The sequence below is a fragment of the Penaeus japonicus genome, unplaced genomic scaffold, assembly GCF_977035675.1.
Source record: "Penaeus japonicus unplaced genomic scaffold, GWHDUDI00000001_assembly GWHDUDI00000036, whole genome shotgun sequence".
Taxonomy (NCBI): Eukaryota; Metazoa; Arthropoda; class Malacostraca; order Decapoda; family Penaeidae; genus Penaeus; species Penaeus japonicus.
The window spans coordinates 16,337,748-16,347,747 of NW_028234438.1; positions in this window are offsets into that span (position 1 = coordinate 16,337,748).

The following is a 10,000-nucleotide window of genomic DNA, read 5'->3' on the forward strand; positions in this document are numbered from 1 at the left end:
CAGGACTTGATGCGTTTTGTTTTAACTTTAATTCTTTGCCTTTTAGTTATAGCTTTTGGCCTTTGCCATTATTTTTTCTTCAGTTTTTGTTTTTAGAATCACCTTCAGTGACCCTTATGCTGCCATGATTTAGTAATTTGTTTCTTTTATGTACGGCCTTTTGCCAGAGGATCATTTATGATCCCTCTTTCGTTTTAGTTAGTTTTTAAAGTAAGCCCTTAGCTTAGCACTTCCCATTGGAGTTGCTCTTATTTTTTATGGCAGTTTGATAATTTTAGGATTTCATTAACCTGTTTATTCTTTTATTTGTTTTATCTATTAATATTATCTAGTGCTCTTAGTCTATGTTCTATTTAATTGTTGATAGGCTAAACGTTGAGGAGCTATACACTGGAACTTCCCCATACTGATTTTGTTCAGATTCCCTTCTTCCACGCTACCATATTTCACGGGGATCTGATTGCAGGGGTCTGATCAAGTTCATACTTGCATCCCATTTTGCCAGCTTCGAGGAAGGGGGTTGGTAGTGCGGGGCCCCTGCCATACAATTGATACGCTACAGCTTCATTTTGGTGTGCAGCGGTGGGACTTGCTACGCCACCTTTCGTTTCATTTTTATTGTATACGGCGTGAATTTCCAGTGAATAAGCTTTTGCTTTTGTATTACTCCTTAACGTTGAGACGTCCAGCATAGTTTTTTTCCGTTAGTTTTACATCATGCATGTTTTACGTAGATTTTTGTGAGCCACTTTGTCATTTTATTTATGTGTTGCTTTTCTATTTTACGTCTTTTACAGATTTTCAGGATCGTAGTTTTCTTTGTATTTCATTAAGAGCTTGGCCTTTTTATTATTAAGTGCTTTTATCTCATTCTTTTCAGAGGTCGCTTTTTTCACCTAACTGCCAGCTCGCACAGTTTAGGCATTTTTCTTGTGGCTCATTTAGCTAGGGACTCTTTTAACCAGCTTTTCCCAAGCCAGCTTCAAGTCCTTTGTCACTGTGTCTGGTGACAGTTTACAGTGTGGTGGTCGGTGTTTGTTGTGTCCTTGTATTTCCTGCGTCTGTTCTAGTATTGCTGTTTTTTGTTTGAAGTTATTATCCAGTAAACCTTGGATAGTTTACGGTCGTCATTTACAAAGCAGCTCCGATGTATGCTATCTAAGGTCGTACCAGTATGACCAGAGATCAAGAGAGGCGAAGGAGAAACGAACGGTTCCAACAGCGCAGAAACCTCCGTTCTAACAGCCAGCCCACGTCCCGTGATCCATCTCCTGCCAGTGCAACTTCAGAATTTCATCTCCTGCCTGTGGTCGCTGGTGGCTCCAACCCAGAAGTAAGGCAAGCAGTTCAAGTGATGGCGACCGAAATTACGATGTTCAGGGAAGTTCTGGATAGGGTAAATGCTCTGGTTGACGAAGTCCGTGAATACAAAGAGCAAAACAATCAACTCGACGCACGGCTTCAAAGGTATGAGGATAATGTTAGGGAGCAGGAGCGAGCAGATGAAGCTAGAAGACAAGCTGATGAGCGTGTGGAGTTCGAGCGACAACAGCAGAATGCGGTAGCAGAGAGGGATGAGCAGATCCGGCAGCTTCGTCAGCAACTCCAAGAACGTGATGGTGAGCTGGATGGTGATCGACGTGCTCAACAGGACATCCAATCTGAAGTCCCTGTACGCGAGGATGCCGAACGTCAGCAGCAAGTAGTGTTGGATGATCGTGACCAGCGAATTCAGCAGCTACAGGCTCAGCTTCGGGCACGAGAGAGTGAACTAGCGGTCTTGCGTCGCACTGCACACACTGCTGCAACACTTCCTGTAGCCAGCCAGGTTACTACCGGTGACGTGGTCAGTCGTCATTCATGTAGCCATCAGCATCCACCTGCCACGGGTGGTATCCATCTTCCTCGTGCACCACCGCAGCCCTTCCCACGTAGCCGGCCCAATACTCCTGAACGTGTTGGGCGCCTCCCATCTTTGCAGCCACAGCCAGAGCAATATCATTTGCCTCCAGTTTCGTCACACCAGCCCTCAGTGGATGCAGGAAGGTGTTCTAGAAGTCAGGTACCGCACTGCAGAGATTGTACCAGCACCCACTGTCCATCTGCACAAGCCTCCAGCACCACCCAAGTATCATACGTGTTCACCAAGGAGAAGGTGCCTCTTTTCAAAGGTGATGCAACTGCCTCTCAGCCTCTTAAAAAGAATCAAGAGATTGAAGGGTGGATACGGGCTATAGAGAATGTGGTAAAACCATCCACTTCAGAGGCCTACATTCAAGCAGCCCGAGCGAACTGCAGAGGTCCTGCCGAATTGATCATAAACTCTCCTCTCTTTGATCACATCGCAGAATGGGAGACCTTCAAAGCAGCTTTACGCAGTAAGTTCTGAGGCACTTATACCGCTGCAGATTTTTATAAAGTCCTTTATGAAAATCGTATGACCTCAGGACAGGCTCCCATGGACTACTTCCTTCAGCTTGAGGGTAGTGTATATCAAGGATATCGTGACCATCGTGAAGCCATAGGAGATCCTGCTGAGCTAGTCAGGAGGGTTTTTCTTAGTGGCATTCCAGCTTGGCTTCGAGACTTCCTTGCCCTGAAGGAGGATGGGAGTCCTACCCAAATGGCTGAAGCTGCGCAACGAATTTGGAATTCGCGTAATGGTATCAGACATGATGACAGCCCATCGCCAGATTTTCACCGTCACCCTGACCGTCCTCCACGTGCCCGTGATCATTATGCGATGCCTGTATCGGCTGATAATTCGTGTATGCACTCATCCTTCCCAGTAGCAGTCCAAGGAAAGTGGTGCAACTATCACAAGGTCTCCACCCATAACTCTGCTGAGTGTCGTGTTATGTCTGCTAATAACCCAAATGCTCAATCCTCAGCCAACCGCCTGTGTTACCAATGCAAGAGACCAGGTCATTTTGCCAAAGACTGTCCCTTTCAGCCATGCCAGGGCAACAGTGCTCCCAGAGCCGCTGGCAGAACCACCTCAGGGAGCCACCAACATTCAAGCTGTGACCAAAACAATAGCCACAATGACCACTCTGGGTCCTGTGGGACGGCCACTCGTGGCACTCAATGTTGATGATGCTACCGCTGTATGCTTCATCGACACAGGTTCAGAGGTTACAATCATCAAGCCACAGACCCTTCAGCTGATTGATCCCCAAGGTTGCTTACGTCGGAAGGAAACGACCCATCAACTTAGAGGTGTAACAGGCAAGTCTCTGGATGCCTGTAGTGAAGTAACCTTGACCTTCTGCCTCGATGCCGACTTAAAAATACGCCATCAAGTAACTGTGTGCGATGTCCAGTTTCCTGGTGACATCCTCCTAGGAATGGATCTACTCCGAAGAACTTCTTTCAGCCTGTCATCCAGTTTGCAAGACAACTGGGCATGCCTCACCCTGGAAGGTCGGACTTTTTCCGTCACCTACACTGACGTCTGTTCATTACAGCTCTGTCTTGTAAATGTGGAAGATTCGCCAATGGTAACAGATCCTGCTTTGATTAGATGCAGTTCCTCGTCATCCTCTGCTGTTTCACAATCCACCAAGGACCCTTCATCTGCTACAGTACACCTCCAACAGACCACGGAGCTCCCACCACATGCTGGGCGTTTCCTGGAGGGTACGATTGAGAAGTCTGGCCCTAGTGATGGAGATATTCTTCTGATGCCCCAAGTTTCAGCTGTGTGCACCTCTCCCTACTTAGTTACTACAGCCTCTAAACGCCGTTGCCCTGTGTGGGTAGTGAATCACACGGCAAGACCTGTACGACTGACACAGGGAACACGCTTGGGAACTGTTACTGCTGTTGAAGAAATCTACACCACAGACACATCACAAGCTGTGCCACAGAATCCAGTTGCTGCTGGGAATACAGATCCCATCGAAGCTGAGTTCTGGGAGGACAGTGAGGAAGCGGCAGACTTTTCATGGGAAGAAGACCTCTTTGATCAGATGTATGGTCTGGAAGATTTTGGCTACTGTGACGGCCAGGAGCTCTTTCCAGATGAACTACCACCTTCATTGGCCCTTGCTGCAGTGGGAGCAGTGGAAGGTCTGAAGGATCTACCTCATCAAGGCTCAGAAGGACTTGCGCCAGATCTACAGCACTTGGAAGAAGCCCAGCGCCAGGAGATGCAGTCACTCCTTCATCGCTACCAGGATCTTTTTGATGGGGGAGAGGAAGCAGTTGGTCACATTCCAGGTGTTCAACACCAGATTAACACTGGTGATGCCGCTCCTGTGTGCACTCGGCAATGGAGGCTCCCTCAGGCAACCCGCAGTATCATCCGAGAACAGTGTGACTCCATGCTCAGGCAAGGTGTAATTGAGCCTTCAACATCACCATGGCTCAGCCCTGTGGTGTTGGTTAAGAAGAAGGGTGGATCACTCCGGTTTTGTGTAGATTACCGTAATTTAAATGCAGTCACCACAGGCGACACGTATCCACTACCTCGCATTGATGAACTCATTGATGAGTTAGGCCCAACAGATACATTCACCACCTTGGATGCTAAGGCAGCATATTGGAGTGTTGAGGTCCATCCAGAGGATAGAGCAAAGACTGCCTTTAGTGATGGCTACAGGCTCTTCCAGTTTAAGAGGCTCCCCTTTGGCCTCAGCACAGCACCAACCACATTCCAGAGGACTATGAACATCGTCCTTTCCTCGGTCCTAGGTCGTCATACGCTAGCTTATCTGGATGACATCATCATTTACTCCAGAGGCTTTTCTCAACACCTGATAGATCTGGAGGAAACACTGAAGCTTCTCACAGCAGCTGGCATAAAATTGAAATCTGAGAAGTGCAGCTTTGCCGCTACCACCATCAACTTCTTGGGATTTACAATCTCTCCTGAGGGTGTCCAGCCAGATCGTGATAAAGTTGCTGCCATTATGGAAACCCCTGCACCCCGAACTGTCAGGGAGGTTCGTCGTTTTCTTGGTGCCACCGGGTTTTTCAGGAAACATATTCAAGGATACGCAACCCTAGCTGCACCACTGCATCTTCTCTTAAAGAAAGGTCAGTCTTGGTTATGGGGAGAAGACCAGCAGAAAGCTTTCAGTGACCTCAAGGAACGTCTTGTTTCTGCACCAGTTCTTCGTCAACCAGACTTCTCTGCCCCTTTTGAGCTGCATACTGATGCCAGCAGCCTTGCTGTAGGAGCAGCACTAATCCAGAGAGATGCTGATGGGACACCTCATGCTGTCGCCTACTATAGCCGGAAACTGTGAGATCCAGAAACCCGGTATCCTGCAATAGACTGTGAAGCCCTAGCAGTGGTCGAAGGTTTTCGCGTCTTCGATTCTTATCTCTACGGCCGGAAGTTTACCATCTTCACTGATCACCGGCCACTCATTTATGTTTTCAAGCGTCGCACAAAGTCACCAAGAATGACTAGGTTTGCCCATGACCTATCATTCTATGACTTTGAGATAAGATACAAAGAAGGGCCTACCAATTACATTCCTGATCTGCTGTCTCGACATGTTGCTACTTTAGATGTTAATGATATGTCCCCACAAAAGCTAGCACTTGAGCAAAGTAAAGATCCGAAGTTGCAAGATATCCTGGCATATCTCCGTGATGGAACTGTACCAAAACGGAAGTTGCCTATCCCACTTTCGGACTTCGAACTAAAGGATGGAGTTCTTTATCGACTCCTACACTTGCCAGATAGGATCTTATACCAGGTTTGTGTTCCTGAAGACCTCCAAGACTCGGCAATAAAAGCAGCACATGAGCCACCTCTTGCGATGCACCCTGGGATTCATCGCACCTACAACAATCTCCGCAATATGTTTTATTGGCCAAACATGTTGCGTGACACCCGTCGCTATGTGGAAAGTTGTCTCTCGTGTCAGCAAGCAAAAGGAATTGCCCAAAGGGTTCCCATGGCCGAAGCACCATTAGCTCTTTACCCTCTAGAGCGGATCTCCATGGACATTTTAGATCTGAGTCAGGCACCCATGAGATGGGTACTTACCATTGTTGACCAGCACACCCGATTTATTCAGCTGATTCCGCTCAAAGATATCACCGCTTCAAGAGTGCATCGTGCTTTCCTTGATCACTGGGTGACATACTTCGGTCCGCCTCGAGTCATCCAGACAGACAATGGTCGTCAGTTCATCTCCCAGTTGTTTGAGGAGTTGGTGGAGATTTTACGAGCTTCTCATCACTTCACCATTCGGTATCACCCACAAGCAAATGGCCTCGTAGAAAGAACGAATCGTGTTGTGAAGGCTGCCCTTAGAGCTGTTGTTGGTGAACAACCTGGAAGTTGGCACAAATATATACCAGAGTTACGGCTTGCTCTTAACTCTGCCATCCATCGGACTACTGGTGAGCAGCCCTTATACTTACTTACAGGAAGGCATATAGTCATAATAACAGCGATGGTGAGGCTGTAGAGGAGTGGGCTTTAACCAATGACTTGACTCTCATGTACAGTGCCAAGGACAAACCGTCATTTAACAGTGCTCGGTGGAAGAGGGGGTATAACCCCGACTTAGTGCTTGCTACATCTAGGCACTACAATAACTTTGAAAGAGTTATAGGCCAACCAGTGCCCAAATCTCAACATAGGCCTATCCTTGTCAATGTTAGACCAGTACTCAGGCCAACACCAACGAACAACAGGCCTAGATTCAACTTCCGCAAAGTGAAGTGGGATCTTTTCTCTACAGACCTTGATAATGAATTAGGTGAACTAAGATCAATACCTGATGCATACAAGGCTTTTCAGTCTCTTGTCTGGAAGGTCTCTAAGAGACATATACCTCGGGGATGTAGGAAAGAATACATTGCTGGTCTGTCAGACGACAGTAAAGCCGTGTTTGATGAGTATAAGACCGCATACGAACAAGACCCGTTTTCCGAACATGCTATTAATCTAGGTGAAACTCTGCTAGCTCTCATTGGCGAGGAAAGAAAGGCACGCTGGCGTGAGATCATAACTAATATCGACATGACTCGCAATAGCAAACAAGCTTGGGCAACTATCCGAAAGCTCGATAGCGAAAAGAGTCCGACTAAGAGAGTGGCAGCTGTAACCCCAAATAAAGTAGCACACCAGTTGGTTCTGAACGGCAAGCCGCTGAACAGGGAGAGAGGCTGTCTCAAGAGAATGAAGGAGGAAATGGATCGAGTGATGAATAGCTCTGAAGATTCATTTGTTCCTTTCACCATCGAAGACTTAAATGCGGCTTTTAAACACCTAAAACCGGGCAAGGCAGCAGGATTGGATGGTATTACTGCTGAGGTTGCTCTTCACTTCGGGCCCAGGACGAAGGATTGGCTGTTAGCACTGTACAACAAATGTGCTACAAGTTACAAACTGCCAAAAATCTGGCGCAAAGCCAAAGTTGTAGCTCTACTGAAACCCGAGAAGAACCCGGAAGACCCCAAGAGCTACCGTCCTATCTCTCTCCTTTGTATTTTGTACAAAGTATATGAGAGACTAATCCTCAGCCGGATAATCGACACAGTTAATGACCAACTTACACCTGACCAAGCTGGATTCCGTCCTGGAAGATCATGCTGTGATCAGGTCTTGAACCTGACGCAGTACATTGAGGATGGATTTCAGGGTAAGAAAATCACAGGTGCAGTCTTTGTAGACCTCAGCGCTGCATATGACACAGTGAACCACCGGTCTCTTCTACTTAAAGTAGCGAAGATGATCCAAAACACCTCCGTGGTTCGCATAATTGAGTCACTACTCTCAAACCGTAGGTTCTACGTTGAGATGGATGGTAGAAAGAGCCGATGGAGGGACCAGAGAAACGGACTCCCCCAAGGGTCTGTATTATCTCCAGTCCTCTTTAATATATATACCAACGATCAGCCAACTTTCGCTAACATCCGAAGGTTTATATATGCCGATGACCTCTGTCTTGCTACGCAAGCAGAGAATTTCGACATAATTGAGAAGAGACTTGGAGAAGCCTTGCAAGCTCTCACTGAGTACTACTCAAAATGGGCTTTGAATGCAAACCCCAACAAGACTCAAATCTGCGCATTCCATCTTCACAACAGACTTGCGAAGACCGAACTTGAAATTCGATGGAATGGAGTGAGACTGAAGAATAAGGTGCATCCAGTCTATCTTGGTGTAACCTTGGACCGCACGCTATCCTTCAAAGAGCACATCCTCAAGCTGAAGAAGAAGCTCTCTAGTCGCAACAATCTGATTGGTAAGCTGGCAAACTCCTCATGGGGAGCAGACCCTGCTACTCTGAAGACGTCTTCTATGTCCTTATGCTTTTCAACAGCTGAGTACTGTGCGCCAGTATGGAGTCGATCAGCCCATGCAGCCAAGGTGGACCCTGAACTGAACAGGGCTTGTCGGACCATTACTGGGAACCTTCGGGCTACACACCTTCCATTACTGTACCGACTATCTGGTATAGCGCCACCTAGTGTGCGCAGGGAAGCAAATTCTATGGTCGAGAAGTTCAAACAGATTAACAATGAAGATCACCCGCTTCACAACCACCAACCAGTTGAAGCGCGACTAAGATCAAGGAAGAGTTTCGCACTCGTGGAACCGCTTCCCCCTAACTCTCAAGCCAGGTACAGAGTGAGGAGGTGGATAGAGATCCAACCAGATCTCCAAGACCAGGCCCTTCCACCACACCAAGAACATATAGGACCTGGGACCACTCTGGCCAGGAAGGAATGGGTGACACTGAACAGGGCGAGAGCCAAGGTTGGCAAAACCCTGGATAATATGCACAAGTGGGGCCTCAAGGACAGTCCAGCATGTCCATGTGGAGATCCCATACAGAGCATGGATCACCTGCTTAGTGTATGTCCCTTGGGACCGAGGTGTTCCGACGAAGACCTTCGCGAAGCCAACGATACTGCAGTCACCTTTGTTCGACATTGGCGCGATAAGATATGAATGAATGACAGGAAGGCATGGATATTTTCCTGTGGGCTTAACAAATGAAGCGGTTTTTGATGACAACAGCACCTTTCAACAACGGCTAAAGGCTGCCCGCCGTGCTGCTGTTGAGGCTTCCAAGGATGCTCGGGAAGTTTATGGAAGATCGTATAACCGACGCGCAAAAGGAACCTTTACTCCAGAGGAAGGGCACCTTGTGTGGTACAAAGAAATGGTACCACGTCCACTAGGACCAAAGTGGCGTGGACCCGCTCGTGTCTGTAAGCGATTGGGTCCAGTATCTTTTGAAGTGCAGCACCTGGAGTCTGGTAAGGTGCTCCGAGCCCATCTTAACCACTTGAGACCTTACAAACCATCCAGAGAACTGGCATATGCTGATGAAGAAGGGGATCCAGATGAACTTCCTGAAGCTGATGATCCTTGGGTGGCAATTCTCACAGCCTGTGTTTGGGATCCTGCTTCTCAAGGAGAATAGTAGCAGCCAGAACCAACAGTTTCAGCTTGTAGGGACCTCATCTCAATGAGCCATTGGCCTAGTGCCACATTGAGTTGAGAGATGCTGTTACAATTTTTCTAGGAAATTTCTGCGTGGCGAGACAAGTTTTACGAGTCAGCACAAGCTACAGTTCGATTTTATAGGGACTCTACTTTTTGTGAGCCATTGGCCTTGTGCCACACAGATGTAGAGAATGCTGTCAGTGTTTGGTCTTGGCAGATGTTAGGGACTTTACTTGCCATGAGCTATTGGCCTTGTGCCACATGTAAGTAAAGATTGCTGTTCATTGGAGAGTGGTAGGGACTTTACTTTCGTGAGACATTGGCCGTGTGCCACACGAGAGTAAAGGATGCTGTTAATTGTTGCTGTCGCCTGCTGTGTACTGCTTCACCGCCAGATGATGCCATCTTCATGAGATACTGCAGCTGCCCTAGTAAGGATAGATGATCAAGCTGCTTTATATCCAAAAGTTAACTGTTTGGATTTGTATATTTCCGTGAGTAAGAGATCACAGTTTTAACCTTCATCCACTCCACTTGATTTGTCAGGACTCAGGCTTCCTTTTCTTTTCAGGT